This window comes from Triticum aestivum, chromosome 6D (assembly GCF_018294505.1).
Source record: "Triticum aestivum cultivar Chinese Spring chromosome 6D, IWGSC CS RefSeq v2.1, whole genome shotgun sequence".
In the NCBI taxonomy this organism is placed as follows: Eukaryota; Viridiplantae; Streptophyta; class Magnoliopsida; order Poales; family Poaceae; genus Triticum; species Triticum aestivum.
In genome coordinates, this window is record NC_057811.1 from 193,478,048 (window position 1) to 193,494,950 (window position 16,903).

Below are 16,903 nucleotides of genomic sequence, written 5' to 3' on the forward strand. Positions count from 1 at the left end.
CGATCTTGACTAGTCCGTCTCACGTGATGATCGGACACGGCCTAGTTAACTCGGATCATGTTTCACTTAGATGACTAGAGGGATGTCTATCTGAGTGGGAGTTCATTGAATAATTTGATTAGATGAACTTAATTATCATGAACTTAGTCTAAAATCTTTACAATATGTCTTGTAGATCAAATGGCCCACGTTGTCCTCAACTTCAACGCGTTCCTAGAGAAAACCAAGCTGAAAGATGATGGCAGCAACTATACGGACTGGGTCCGGAACCTGAGGATCATCCTCATAGCTGCCAAGAAAGATTATGTCCTAGAAGCACCGCTAGGTGAAGCACCAATCCCAGAGAACCAAGACGTTATGAACGCTTGGCAATCACGTGCTGATGATTACTCCCTCGTTCAGTGCGGCATGCTTTACAGCTTAGAACCGGGTCTCCAAAAGCGTTTTGAGAAACATGGAGCATATGAGATGTTCGAAGAGCTGAAAATGGTTTTCCAAGCTCATGCCCGGGTCGAGAGATATGAAGTCTCCGACAAGTTCTTCAGCTGTAAAATGGAGGAAAATAGTTCTGTTAGTGAGCACATACTCAGAATGTCTGGGTTACACAACCGCTTGTCTCAGCTGGGAGTTAATCTCCCGGATGACGCGGTCATTGACAGAATCCTTCAGTCGCTTCCACCGAGCTACAAGAGCTTTGTGATGAACTTCAATATGCAGGGGATGGAAAAGACCATTCCTGAGGTATATTCAATGCTGAAATCAGCGGAGGTGGAGATCAGAAAGGAACATCAAGTGTTGATGGTGAATAAAACCACTAAGTTCAAGAAAGGCAAGGGTAAGAAGAACTTCAAGAAGGACGGCAAGGGAGTTGCCGCGCCCGGTAAGCCAGTTGCCGGGAAGAAGTCAAAGAATGGACCCAAGCCTGAGACTGAGTGCTTTTATTGCAAGGGAAGTGGTCACTGGAAGCGGAACTGCCCCAAATACTTAGCGGACAAGAAGGCCGGCAACACCAAAGGTATATGTGATATACATGTAATTGATGTGTACCTTACCAGTACTCGTAGTAGCTCCTGGGTATTTGATACCGGTGCGGTTGCTCATATTTGTAACTCAAAACAGGAACTGCGGAATAAGCGGAGACTGGCAAAGGACGAGGTGACGATGCGCGTCGGGAATGGTTCCAAGGTCGATGTGATCGCCGTCGGCACGCTACCTCTGCATTTACCTACGGGATTAGTTTTAAACCTCAATAATTGTTATTTAGTGCCAGCTTTGAGCATGAACATTGTATCTGGATCTCGTTTAATTCGAGATGGCTACTCATTTAAATCCGAGAATAATGGTTGTTCTATTTATATGAGAGATATGTTTTATGGTCATGCCCCGCTGGTCAATGGTTTATTCTTGATGAATCTCGAACGTGATGTTACACATATTCATAGTGTGAATACCAAAAGATGTAAAGTTGATAACGATAGTCCCACATACTTGTGGCACTGCCGCCTTGGTCACATTGGTGTCAAGCGCATGAAGAAGCTCCATGCAGATGGACTTTTGGAGTCTCTTGATTACGAATCATTTGACACGTGCGAACCATGCCTCATGGGTAAGATGACCAAGACTCCGTTCTCCGGAACAATGGAGCGAGCAACCAACTTATTGGAAATCATACATACCGATGTGTGCGGTCCAATGAGTGTTGAGGCTCGCGGAGGATATCGTTATGTTCTCACTCTCACTGATGACTTAAGTAGATATGGGTATGTCTACCTAATGAAACACAAGTCTGAAACCTTTGAAAAGTTCAAGGAATTTCAGAGTGAGGTTGAGAATCAACGTGACAGGAAAATAAAGTTCTTACGATCAGATCGTGGTGGAGAATATTTAAGTCACGAATTTGGTACGCACTTAAGGAAATGTGGAATCGTTTCACAACTCACGCCGCCTGGAACACCTCAGCGAAATGGTGTGTCCGAACGTCGTAATCGCACTCTATTGGATATGGTGCGATCTATGATGTCTCTTACCGATCTACCGCTCTCATTTTGGGGCTATGCTTTAGAGACTGCCGCATTCACTTTAAATAGGGCTCCGTCGAAATCCGTTGAGACGACACCGTATGAATTATGGTTTGGGAAGAAACCTAAGCTGTCGTTTCTAAAAGTTTGGGGATGCGATGCTTATGTCAAGAAACTTCAACCTGAAAAGCTCGAACCCAAGTCGGAAAAATGCGTCTTCATAGGATACCCTAAGGAAACCATTGGGTATACCTTCTACCTCAGATCCGAAGGCAAGATCTTTGTTGCCAAGAATGGGTCCTTTCTGGAGAAAGAGTTTCTCTCGAAAGAATTAAGTGGGAGGAAAGTGGAACTTGATGAGGTGATAGTCACCCCTTCCGAACCGGAAAGTAGCGCAGCGCGGGAAGATGTTCCTGTGGTGCCTACACCGACTGGGGAGGAAGTTAATGATGATGATCATGAAGCTTCGGATCAAGTTACTGCTGAACTTCGTAGGTCCACAAGGACACGTTCCGCACCAGAGTGGTACGGCAACCCTGTCCTGGAAATCATGTTGTTAGACAACGGTGAACCTTCGAACTATGAAGAAGCGATGGCGGGCCCGGATTCCGACAAATGGCTAGAAGCCATGAAATCCGAGATAGGATCCATGTATGAAAACGAAGTATGGACTTTGACTGACTTGCCCGATGATCGGCGAGCCATAGAAAATAAATGGATCTTTAAGAAGAAGACAGACGCGGATGGTAATGTGACCATCTATAAGGCTCGACTTGTCGCTAAGGGTTATCGACAAGTTCAAGGGGTTGACTACGATGAGACTTTCTCACCCGTAGCGAAGCTGAAGTCCGTCCGAATCATGTTAGCAATTGCCGCATTCTATGATTATGAGATATGGCAAATGGACGTCAAAACGGCATTCCTTAACGGCTTTCTTAAGGAAGAATTGTATATGATGCAGCCGGAAGGTTTTGTCGATCCTAAGAATGCTAACAAGGTATGCAAGCTCCAGCGCTCCATCTATGGACTGGTGCAAGCATCTCGGAGTTGGAACATTCGTTTTGATGAGATGATCAAAGCGTTTGGGTTTACACAGACTTATGGAGAAGCCTGTGTTTACAAGAAAGTGAGTGGGAGCTCTGTAGCATTTCTCTTATTATATGTGGATGACATACTATTGATGGGAAATGATATAGAATTCTTGGAAAGTATAAAGGCCTATTTGAATAAGTGTTTTTCAATGAAGGACCTTGGAGAAGCTGCTTATATATTAGGCATCAAGATCTATAGAGATAGATCAAGACGCCTCATTGGTCTTTCACAGAGTACGTACCTTGACAAGATATTGAAGAAGTTCAATATGGATCAGTCCAAGAAGGGGTTCTTGCCTGTATTGCAAGGTGTGCAATTGAGCACGGCTCAATGCCCGACCACGGCAGAAGATAGAGAAAAGATGAGTGTCATCCCCTATGCCTCGGCCATAGGGTCTATTATGTATGCCATGCTGTGTACCAGACCTGATGTAAACCTTGCCGTAAGTTTGGTAGGAAGGTACCAAAGTAATCCCGGCATGGAACACTGGACAGCGGTCAAGAATATCCTGAAGTACCTGAAGAGGACTAAGGATATGTTTCTCGTTTATGGAGGTGACGAAGAGCTCGTCGTAAAGGGTTACGTCGACGCTAGCTTCGACACAGATCTGGATGACTCGAAGTCACAAACCGGATACGTGTATATTTTGAATGGAGGGGCAGTAAGCTGGTGCAGTTGCAAGCAAAGCGTCGTGGCGGGATCTACATGTGAAGCGGAGTACATGGCAGCCTCAGAGGCAGCGCAAGAAGCAATCTGGATGAAGGAGTTCATTACCGACCTAGGGGTGATTCCCAATGCGTCGGGCCCGATGACTCTCTTCTGTGACAACACTGGAGCTATTGCCCTTGCCAAGGAGCCCAGGTTTCACAGGAAGACCAGGCATATCAAGCGTCGCTTCAACTCCATTCGTGAAAGTGTTCAAAATGGAGACATAGATATTTGTAAAGTACATACGGACCTGAATGTAGCAGATCCGTTGACTAAACCTCTCCCTAGAGCAAAACATGATCAACACCAGAACGCTATGGGTGTTCGATTCATCACAATGTAACTAGATTATTGACTCTAGTGCAAGTGGGAGACTGTTGGAAATATGCCCTAGAGGCAATAATAAATGGTTATTATTATATTTCTTTGTTCATGATAATTGTCTATTGTTCATGCTATAATTGTGTTATCCGGAAATCGTAATACATGTGTGAATACATAGACCACAACGTGTCCCTAGTAAGCCTCTAGTTGACTAGCTCGTTGATCAACAGATAGTCATGGTTTCCTGACTATGGACATTGGATGTCATTGATAACGGGATCACATCATTAGGAGAATGATGTGATGGACAAGACCCAATCCTAAGCATAGCATAAAAGATCGTGTAGTTCGTTTGCTAGAGCTTTTCCAATGTCAAGTATCTTTTCCTTAGACCATGAGATCGTGTAACTCCCGGATGCCGTAGGAGTGCTTTGGGTGTACCAAACGTCACAACGTAACTGGGTGACTATAAAGGTACACTACGGGTATCTCTGAAAGTGTCTGTTGGGTTGACACGGATCGAGACTGGGATTTGTCACTCCGTATGACGGAGAGGTATCTCTGGGCCCACTCGGTAATGCATCATCATAATGAGCTCAATGTGACTAAGGAGTTAGCCACGGGATCATGCATTACGGTACGAGTAAAGTGACTTGCCGGTAACGAGATTGAACAAGGTATTGGGATACCGACGATCGAATCTCGGGCAAGTAACGTACCGATTGACAAAGGGAATTGTATACGGGATTGATTGAATCCTCGACATCGTGGTTCATCCGATGAGATCATCGTGGAACATGTGGGAGCCAACATGGGTATCCAGATCCCGCTGTTGGTTATTGACCGGAGAGGCGTCTCGGTCATGTCTGCATGTCTCCCGAACCCGTAGGGTCTACACACTTAAGGTTCGGTGACGCTAGGGTTGTAGAGATATTAGTATGCGGAAACCCGAAAGTTGTTAGGAGTCCCGGATGAGATCCCGGACGTCACGAGGAGTTCCGGAATGGTCCGGAGGTGAAGAATTATATATAGGAAGTCCAGTTTCGGCCACCGGGAAAGTTTCGGGGGTTATCGGTATTGTACCGGGACCACCGGAAGGGTCCCGGGGGTCCACCGGGTGGGGCCACCTATCCCGGAGGGCCCCATGGGCTGAAGTGGGAAGGGAACCAGCCCTTAGTGGGCTGGGGCGCCCCCCATGGGCCTCCCCCTGCGCCTAGGGTTGGAAACCCTAGGGGTGGGGGGCGCCCCACTTGACTTGGGGGGGAAGTTTCCCCCCTGGCCGCCGCCCCCCCTTGTAGATGGGTTCCAGGGCCGGCGCCCCCCCTCCAGGGGGCCTATATATAGTGGGGGAGGGAGGGCAGCAGCACCACAGCCCCTGGCGCCTCCCTCTCCCCCTGCAACACCTCTCCCTCTCGCAGAAGCTTGGCGAAGCCCTGCCGAGATCCCGCTACTTCCACCACCACGCCGTCGTGCTGCTGGATCTCCATCAACCTCTCCTCCCCCCTTGCTGGACCAAGAAGGAGGAGACGTTGCTGCTCCATACATGTGTTGAACACGGAGGTGCCGTCCGTTCGGCACTCGGTCATCGGTGATTTGGATCACGGCGAGTACGACTCCATCAACCCCGTTCATTGGAACGCTTCCGCTCGCGATCTACAAGGGTATGTAGATGCACTCCTTTCCCCTCGTTGCTAGTATACTCCATAGATAGATCTTGGTGATGCGTAGGAAATTTTAAAATTCTGCTACGATCCCCAACATTTTCTTCGTGTGACAATCCAGCTTAGTTTGACTGATATGAAGGTCGCGTGTTATTCGGGTTGCACTTGAAGTTTGTCTATCATTTGCACATCTCGCAATTGTTTAAAATAAATGCATAATCTTTATACATATATACATTTGCTTATAGCTATAGCAAAAAGGGACAAGGACAGGGACTTCAACAGCGATAGGACAGAAGCCAGTATGCCTGGACAAACAAGCCGGTGTTCTTTCTTCCCTTCTTTCATTACGTCGGGAGTGGATAATCAACTTTCGTTTTTCTTTTTTGTACCTTCATTTATGCATCTTAGTTAGGAAGCTAACTAAGTTTCTTTGCATCATCATGGAATATATTTTTCAGGATTTGTAGACATTTGCTAAGCTTAAATATGTGAATATGGACAGGTGATAACCCACAAGTATAGGGGATCGCAACAGTTTTCGAGGGTAGAGTATTCAACCCAAATTTATCGATTTGACACAAGGGGAGCCACAGAATATTCTCAAGTATTAGCAGTTGAGTTGTCAATTCAACCACACCTGGATAACTTAATATCTACAGCAAAGTATTTAGTAGCAAGTAGTATGGAAGTAACGGTAACGGTGGCAAAAGTAACAGTAGAAGTTTTGTAGTGATTGTAACAGTGGCAACTGAAAAGTAAATAAGCAAAGAGCAATATGTGAAAAGCTCGTAGGCATTAGATCGGTGATGGAGAATTATGCCGGATGCGATTATTCATGCAACAGTTATAACATAGGGTGACACAGAACTAGCTCCAATTCATCAATGTAATGTAGGCATGTATCCCGAATATAGTCATACGTGCTTATGGAAAAGAACTTGCATGGCATCTTTTGTCCTACCCTCCCGTGGCAGCGGGGTCCTAGTGGAAACTAAGGGATATTAAGGACTCCTTTTAATAGAGTACCGGACCAAAGCATTGACACATAGTGAATACATGAACTCCTCAAACTACGGTCATCACCGGGAGTGGTCCCGATTATTGTCACTTCGGGGTTGCCGGATCATAACACATAGTAGGTGACTATAGACTTGCAAGATAGGATCAAGAAATCACATATATATTCATGAAAACATAATAGGTTCAGATCTGAAATCATGGCACTCGGGCCCTAGTGACAAGCATTAAGCATAGCAAAGTCATGGCAACATCAATCTCAGAACATAGTGGATACTAGGGATCAAACCCTAACAAAACTAACTCGATTACATGATAAATCTCATCCAACCCATCACCGTCTAGCAAGCCTACGATAGAATTACTCTCGCACGGCAATGAGCATCATGAAATTGGTGATGGAGGACGGTTGATGATGACGATGGCGACGGATTCCCCTCTCCGGAGCCCCGAACGGACTCCAGATCAGCTCTCCCGAGAGAGATTAGGGCTTGGCGGCGGCTCCGTATCGTAAAACATGATGAATCCTTCTCTCGGATTTTTTTTCTCCCCGAACACGAATATATAGAGTTGGAGTTGAGGTCGGTGGAGCTCCAGGGGGCCCACGAGGCAGGGGGCGCGCCTCCCACCCTCGTGGGCAGGGTGTGGGCCCCCTGGCCTTGATTCTTTTGCCAATATTCTTATTATTTCCAAAAATAATCTCCGTGAAGTTTCAGGTCATTCCGAGAACTTTTGTTTCTGCACAAAGATAACACCATGGCAATTCTGCTGAAAACAGCGTCAGTCCGGGTTAGTTCCATTCAAATCATGCAAGTTAGAGTCCAAAACAAGGGCAAAAGTGTTTGGAAAAGTAGATACGACGGAGACGTATCAACTCCCCCAAGCTTAAACCTTTGCTTGTCCTCATGCAATTCAGTTGATAAACTGAAAGTGATAAAGAAAAACTTTTACAAACTCTGTTTGCTCTTGTTGTTGTAAATATGTAAAGCCAGCATCCAAGTTTTCAGCAAACATTATGACTAACCATATTCACAATAACACTTAGGTCTCATGTTTACTCATATCAATGGCATAATCAACTAGCGAGCAATAATAATAAATCTCGGATGACAACACTTCCTCAAAACAATCATAATATGATATAACAAGATGGTATCTCGCTAGCCCTTTCTGAGACCGCAAAACATAAATGCAGAGCACCCTTAAAGATCAAGGACTGGCTAGACATTGTAATTCATGGTAAAAGAGATCCAGTCATAGTCATACCCAATATAAACTAATAGTAATGGATGCAAATGACAGCGGTGCTCTCCAGCTGGTGCTTTTTAATAAGAGGGTGATGACTCAGCATAAAAGTAAATAGATAGGCCCTTCGCAGAGGGAAGCAGGGATTTGTAGAGGTGCCAGAGCTCGATTTTGAAACAGAAATAAATAATATTTTGAGCGGCATATTTTCATTGTCAACACAACAACCGAGAGATGGCGATATCTTCCATGCTACACACATTATAGGCGGTTCCCAAACAGAATGGTAAAGTTTATACTCCCCTTCCACCAACAAGCATCAATCCATGGCTTTCTCGAAACAACAAGTGCCTCCAACTAACAAGAGTCCCGGGGGAGTTTTGTTTGCAATTATTTTGATTTGGTTTGCATAAAGCATGGGACTGGGCATCCCGGTGACCAGCCATTTTCACGGAGTGAGGAGCGGAGTCCACTCCTCTTGAGAATAACCCGCCTAGCATGGAAGATACAGACAGACCTAGTTGATACATGAGCTATTCGAGCATGCAAAGCAGAATTTCATTTGAAGGTTTAGAGTTTGGCACATACAAATTTACTTGGAACGGCAGGTAGATACCGCATATAGGAAGGTATAGTGGACTCATATGGAAATAAATTTGGGGTTTAAGGGATTGGATGCAGAAGCAGTATTCCCGCTGAGTACAAGTGAAGGCTAGCAAAAGACTGGGAAGCGACCAACTAGAGAGCGACAACAGTCATGAACATGCATTAAAATTAATAAACATTGAGTGCAAGCATGAGTAGGATATAATCCACCATGAACATAAATATCATGAAGGCTATGTTGATTTTGTTTCAACTACATGCGTGAACATGTGCCAAGTCAAGTCACTTGAATCATTCAAAGGAGGATACCACCCTATCATACCACATCACAACCATTTTAATAGCATGTTGGCACGCAAGGTAAACCATTATAAACTCCTAGCTAATTAAGCATGGCATAAGTAACTATAATCTCTAATTGTCATTGCAAACATGTTTATTCATAATAGGCTGAATCAGGAACGATGAACTAATCATATTTACAAAAACAAGAGAGGTCGAGTTCATACCAGCTTCTCTCATCTCAATCAGTCCATCATATATCGTCATAATTGCCTTTCACTTGCACGACCGAACGATGTGAATAATAATAATAGTGCACGTGCATTAGACTAAGCTGGAATCTGTGAGCATTCAATAAACAGGAGAAGACAAGGCAATATGGGCTCTTGGTTAAATCAACAATAATGCATATAAGAACCACTTCAACATTTTCATTATGGTCTTCTCCTATCGACCCCCAAAGAAAAGAAATAAAACTATTTACACGGGAAAGCTCCCAACAAGCAAAAGAAGAACGGGAAATCTTTTTTGGGTTTTCTTTTAATTACTACTACTACATCATGAAAAGTAAACTAGCTAAAAGCTACAACTATTTTTTTAGTTTTCTTAAGGTTTTTCAAACACACAAGAAGAAAGCATAAAAAGGAAAATAAACTAGCATGGATATTATAGTGAAAAAGTATGAGCACCGACAACTAGCATGAGTGTGTGAATATGAATGTAATGTCGGTGAGAAATACGTACTCCCCCAAGCTTAGGCTTTTGGCCTAAGTTGGTCTATGGCCACGGCTGGCCTGGCAGATATCCAAAGTTGTAACTGGGGTCGTACTGAGATGCAGCGGCTATTGCATCATGGGCTGCAGATTGGAGGCGAGCTGCCCTCGTCCTCCTCTCGTACTCATTTGCCTCCTCCCTGGTTATGACATATCTCCCCTTTGTCTGAAAATCAAAGAGAGTAGGAGCAGGGAGAACAATATTAACGGTGTGACGCCTGTCAAAGATTAGTCGGTACTGGAGAGGCGGTTCATTCCTCTCAACAAACCGATGGTGAACCATGGCATTAAAATCTAGATAAGAAGGAGGCAATTCCATATCATGATCACGAATGGGTATATCAAGAAAATTAGCTAAACGGGTTGCATAAATTCCACCAAAGAAATCTCCATTAAATCTATTATTATGCAACCTACGTGCAACAATGGTTCCCAAATTATAATGTTTATCTCCGAATACAGCGCTCCTGAGAACACTGAGATCAGGGACACACATGTGACATGCTTCATCCTTACCATTTATGCACCTACCTATGAAGAAAGCAAAATAATGTATAGCAGGAAAATGAATGCTCCCTATGGTAGCTTGTGTTATATCTCTAGACTCCCCTACAGTTATACTAGCAAGAAAATCTCTAAACTCAGATTTGCGAGGCTCGCTAGTGCTACCCCATTGCGGAAGTTTGCAAGCAGTGCTAAAATCCTCTAAGTCCATGGTATAAGAATTTTCATAAAGATCAAACAGGACAGTTTGAGAATTGCATGAAGATGAAAATTCAAACCTCCTCACAAAGGAATCAGTGAGATAGTGGTACTGACGGCACTTATCTACCTCGAAGCTCACAAGATCAGCGTTACGCACATATGCGTTAAATTCTTCCTTGATTCCTGCTCGATCCATGAAGTCCTCTGAAGGCCATTCACAAGCCCACACTTGAGCTTCCCTCGGTGGTTCATCGTCGGCATCACGCATTGCGAGCCTGGGTCCTTGCTTCCTTGAAGGGCCACCTTGGTACATTTTCCTAAACATATTTCTTCCTCAAGGAACAATCCCCCAAAGCAGTTTTGTGAGAGGTGCTTTGAGTAAGGAGATCGAAAATCACAGCAAAATGAGCTAGAAATCGTGCTTGAGCTGGTTGGTGATTTTTTTGGGAGGAAGAAGGAGTGTGTGGTGGCTGGAATAAGTGGAGGGGAGCCACCATGGGCCCACGAGGCAGGGGGGCGCCCTGTAGGGGAGGGCACGCCCTGGACCCTCGTGGCCAGGTGCTTGCTCCCCCTGCTGTGTTCTTAGTGCCAGATATTCTCAAATATTCTAGAAAAAACATATTTCATTTTCGGGGCATTTGGAGAACTTTTATTTTTGGGGTATTTTTTTATTGCACGGATAATTCAGAAAACTGACAGAAAAATACTATTTTTGCTTTATTTCAACTAAATAACAGAAAGTAAAAGGTGGGTACAGAAGGTTGTGATTTCTAACTTCATCCATCTCATGCTCATCAAAAGGAATCCACTAACAAGGTTGATCAAGTCTTATTAACAAACTCATTCCGAATAACATGGAACCGGAGAAATTTCGAATAACACTATGTTACCTCAACGGGGATATGCACATCCCCAATAATAAGAATATCATATCTCTTTTTGACAGTAGGAAGAGGAAATTCAAAACCTCCAAAAATAATCGATGGAATTTTTCCAATAGAATTGATAATGTGGACTTGAGGTTGTTTCCTCGGAAAGTGTACTGTATGCTCATTACCATTAACATGAAAGGTGACATTGCCTTTGTTGCAATCAATAACAGCCCCTGCAGTATTCAAAAAGGGTCTTCCAAGAATAATATACATACTATCGTCCTCGGGAATATCAAGAATAACAAAGTCCGTTAAAATAGTAACGTTTGCAACCACAACAGGCACATCCTCACAAATACCGACAGGTATAGCAGTTGATTTATCGGCCATTTGCAAAGATATTTCAGTAGGTGTCAACTTATTCAAATCAAGTCTACGATATAAAGAGAGAGGCATAACACTAACACCGGCTCCAAGATCACATAAAGCAGTTCTAACATAATTTCTTTTAATGGAGCATGGTATAGTGGGTACTCCTGGATCTCCTAACTTCTTTGGTATTCCACCCTTAAAAGTATAATTAGCAAGCATGGTGGAAATTTCAGCTTCCGGTATCTTTCTTTTATTTGTAACAATTTCTTTCATATACTTAGCATAAGGATTCATTTTGAGCATATCAGTTAAACGCATATGTAAAAAGATAGGTCTAATCATTTCAGCAAAGCGCTCAAAATCCTCATCATCCTTTTTCTTGGATGGTTTGGGAGGAAAAGGCATGGGTTTGTGAACCATGGTTCTCTTTCTTTACCGTGCTTCCTAGCAACAGAGTCTCTCTTATCATAACATTGATTCTTTGATTGTGGGTTATCAAGATCAACAGCAGGTTCAATTTCTACATCATTGTTATTACTTGGTTGAGCATCAACATGAACATTATCATTAACATTATTACTAGGTTCATGTTCATCACCAGATTGTGTTTCAGCATCAGAAATAGAAATATCATTGGGATTCTCAGGTGTGTCTACAACAGGTTCACTAGAAGCATGCAAAGTCCTATCATTTTTCTTTTTCTTCTTTTTAGAAGGACTAGGTGCATCTACATTAGTTCTTTGAGAATCCTGCTCAATTCTCTTAGGGTGACCTTCAGGATACAAAGGTTCCCGAGTCACTTTACCTCCTCTAGTTGCAACTCTAATAGCAAAGTCATTATTCTTACTATTCAATTCACTGAGCAAATCATTCTGAGCTTTAAGTACTTGTTCTACTTGAGTGGTAACCATAGAAGCATGTTTACTAATGAGTTTAAGTTCACCTTTAACTCTAGACATATAATCACCCAAGTGTTCAATCATATAAGCATTGTGTTTCAATTGTCTACCAACATAAGCATTAAAATCTTCTTGCTTAACCATAAAGTTATCAAACTCATCCAAACATTGGCTAGCAAGCTTAGTAGGAGGGATTTCAGCTTATCATATCTATAGAGAGAATTTACCTTTACTACCTGTGTCGGGTTATCAAGACCATGTGTTTCTTCAATAGGTGATGAATTAAGACCATATAATTCTTCAACAGGCGGTAAATTAAGACCATGTATTTCTTCAATAGGAGGTAAATTCTTAACATCTTCAGCTTTTATACCCTTTTCTTTCATAGATTTCTTTGCCTCTTGCATATCTTCAGGACTGAGAAATAGAACACCCCTTTTCTTCGGAGTTGGCTTAGGAGTTGGCTCAGGAAGTGTCCAATTATTTTCATTGGTCAACATATTATTCAATAGAATTTCAGCTTGATCAGCAGTTCTTTCCCTGAAAACACAACCAACACAACTATCCAGGTGGTCTTTGGAAGTATCGGTTAGTCCATTATAAAAGATATCAAGTATTTCATTTTTCTTAAGAGGATGATCAGGCAAAGCATTAAGTAATTGGAGAAGCCTCCCCCAAGCTTGTGGGAGACTCTCTTCTTCAATTTGCACAAAATTATATATTTCCCTTAAAGCAGCTTGTTTCTTATGAGCAGGGAAATATTTAGCAGAGAAGTAATAAATCATATCCTGGGGACTACGCACACAACCAGGATCAAGAGAATTAAACCATGTTTTAGCATCACCCTTTAATGAGAACCGAAATATTTTAAGGATATAATAGTAGCGAGTTTTCTCATCATTAGTGAACAGGGTGGCTATATCATTTAATTTAGTAAGATGTGCCACAATAGTTTGAGATTCATAGCCATAGAAAGGATCAGATTCAACCAAAGTAACTATATCAGGATCAACAGAGAATTCCTAATCCTTATCAGTAACAAAGATAGGTGAAGTAGCATAAGCAGGATCATATTTCATTCTAGCATTCAAAGTTTTTTTGTTTAAGCTTAGCTAATAATTTCTTAAGATCACTTCTATCATTGCAAGCAAGAAAGTCTCTAGCAGTTTCTTCATCCATAACATAGCCCTCAGGCACAACAGGAAAATTCATATTTAGGGGGAGAGTCTTCATCATCGCTTTCATCAATATTATCAGTTTCAATAATTTCATTCTCTCTAGCTCTAGCAAGTTGTTCATCAAGAAATTCACCAAGTGGCACAGTAGTATCAAGCATAGAAGTAGTTTCATCATAAGTATCATGCATAGCAGAAGTGGCATCATCAATAACATGCGACATATCAGAATTAATAGCAGAAGCAGGTTTAGGTGTCGCAAGCTTACTCAAAACAGAAGGTGAATCAAGCGCAGAGCTAGATGGCAGTTCCTTACCTCCCCTCGTAGTTGAGGGATAAATTTTTGTTTTCTCGTCTTTCAAGTTCTTCATAGTGACCAGCAGATCCCAAGTAACTCAAAGAATAGAGCTATGCTCCCCGGCAACGGCGCCAGAAAATAGTCTTGATAACCCACAAGTATAGGGGATCGCAACAGTTTTCGAGGGTAGAGTATTCAACCCAAATTTATTGATTCGACACAAGGGGAGCCAAAGAATATTCTCGAGTATTAGCAGTTGAGTTGTCAATTCAACCACACCTGGATAACTTAATATCTACAACAAAGTATTTAGTAGCAAGTAGTATGGAAGTAACGGTAACGGTGGCAAAAGTAACAGTAGCAGTTTTGTAGTGATTGTAACAGTGGCAACGGAAAAGTAAATAAGCAAACAACAATATGTGAAAAGCTCGTAGGCATTGGATCGGTGATGGAGAATTATGCCGGATGCGATTATTCATGCAACAGTTATAACATAGGGTGACACAGAACTAGCTCCAATTCATCAATGTAATGTAGGCATGTATTCCGAATATAGTCATACGTGCTTATGGAAAAGAACTTGCATGGCATCTTTTGTCCTACCCTCCCGTGGCAGCGGGGTCCTAGTGGAAACTAAGGGATATTAAGGCCTCCTTTTAATAAAGTACCGGACCAAAGCATTGACACATAGTGAATACATGAACTCCTCAAACTACGGTCATCACCGGGAGTGGTCCCGATTATTGTCACTTCGGGGTTGCCGGATCATAACACATAGTAGGTGACTATAGACTTGCAAGATAGGATCAAGAAATCACATATATATTCATGAAAACATAATAGGTTCAGATCTGAAATCATGGCACTCGGGCCCTAGTGACAAGCATTAAGCATAGCAAAGTCATGGCAACATCAATCTCAGAACATAGTGGATACTAGGGATCAAACCCTAACAAAACTAACTCGATTACATGATAAATCTCATCCAACCCATCACCGTCCAGCAAGCCTACGATAGAATTACTCACGCACGGCGGTGAGCATCATGAAATTGGTGATGGAGGATGGTTGATGATGACGATGGCGACGGATTCCCCTCTTTGGAGCCCCGAACAGACTCCAGATCAGCCCTCCTGAGAGAGATTAGGGCTTGGCGGCGGCTCCGTATCGTAAAACGCGATGAATCCTTCTCTATGATTTTTTTCTCCCCGAACACGAATATATAGAGTTGGAGTTGAGATCGGTGGAGCTCCAGGGGGCCCACGAGGCAGGGGCGCGCCCTGGGGGGCAGGCGCGCCTCCCACCCTCGTGGACAGGGTGTGGGCCCCCTGGCCTTGATTCTTTCGCCAATTTTTTTATTATTTCCAAAAATAATCTCCGTGAAGTTTCAGGTCATTCCAAGAACTTTTGTTTCTGCACAAAGATAACACCATGGCAATTCTGCTGAAAATAGCGTCAATCCGGGTTAGTTCCATTCAAATCTTGCAAGTTAGAGTCCAAAACAAGGGCAAAAGTGTTTGGAAAAGTAGATATGACGGAGACGTATCAAACGGTGGTATTATTCATTAGAGTGGACAGGTGAATGTACAATTTCGGTGGTTTATAATTTTTATCAGAGGTTTGTGATGCTATTATACATGTTGTTCATTATTATTTTGTTGTTCTTGCACACATATCGACAACCAGCCTGTTGGTGTTGTTGCAAATTCTTTGTTGTTACATATTTCAAATCATTTTTCTTAATCACGTACAGATATTTCAGTAAATGACTGCTTTAAACCATACCTAATATCATTACAATTAGTAACGCATATTGTGTCCCATAACAAGATATTGGCAGTCAATTACCAATTGTCATGCAGATATTGAGTTCAACGACTTCAGCTGCACATGAAAAATGAGGAATATTTGGAGCTTGAACTGAGTTATTTCCATGTTTTATTTTTAGGAATCCTCTGTGTATTCATCTTGATATACCCAAACTTAGTTTGGAATATTTGGAATGTTAACCATGACAAAAATCCAAAAAGGCATTGGGCATGCAGCCACTTTGCTGACACAACAATCTCATTACGTGACACCGCGTAGATGCCCATTGCGGCGGTGGCCACTGACACCGACGACAATCTGGCATTGCAGCAAGCGACCCCAAAGCTGGCGAGGCCCGCAGCAGACCTCTGTTGTGCACGCCCATCCGACCCTACCCGACGGTGTTCCCTGTGCCATGGTTTGTGCCTTCTCCTCCACTATATCATCTAACTAATTCGTTGCACGCCATCACCGCACAATCCACTAGAGGTAGCACTAAGCCATACTGGAAACGAACTTCCCAATCTCTAGCTTATTTTGTTTTAGAGTTTGTAGTATTTCCCCACTTGATCATGTACACTTCTCTTTTGTAATGTATCTATGGTCCTCCTTCTACAGAGAAGTTATTCTTTGTAGGTGATGCAAAGTCTTCTTTCTTTTTTGGCTAAAAATGTTCACTATAGAGAACAAAATTCATGCCTAATGAATTTGTTAGGTGAGATGTGGAGTAAGAGGAGACACCAGACCAGCTCGCAATGCGGTTGGCATTGTTAACATTACAATCTTGGAAACTGATCACCTATATAGACGAAGGATTTATGGACGTATGAAGGTACTACATGAAGTGCAAACACAAGATCTCTCACAAGTATTTCTTTCTCTCCCTTTTTTTGAGTCTCCAATCACTATTTATGCTTTATTACTGCAGGAATGTAGCATAGTTTATCTAGAAAATAGACTACTTCCTCCTGATGCCCAATCATGGTGTCAAGCTTCATTTGATCCTAAACAACTGCTTTGGTCAGTAATTTATCTACTCTTCAT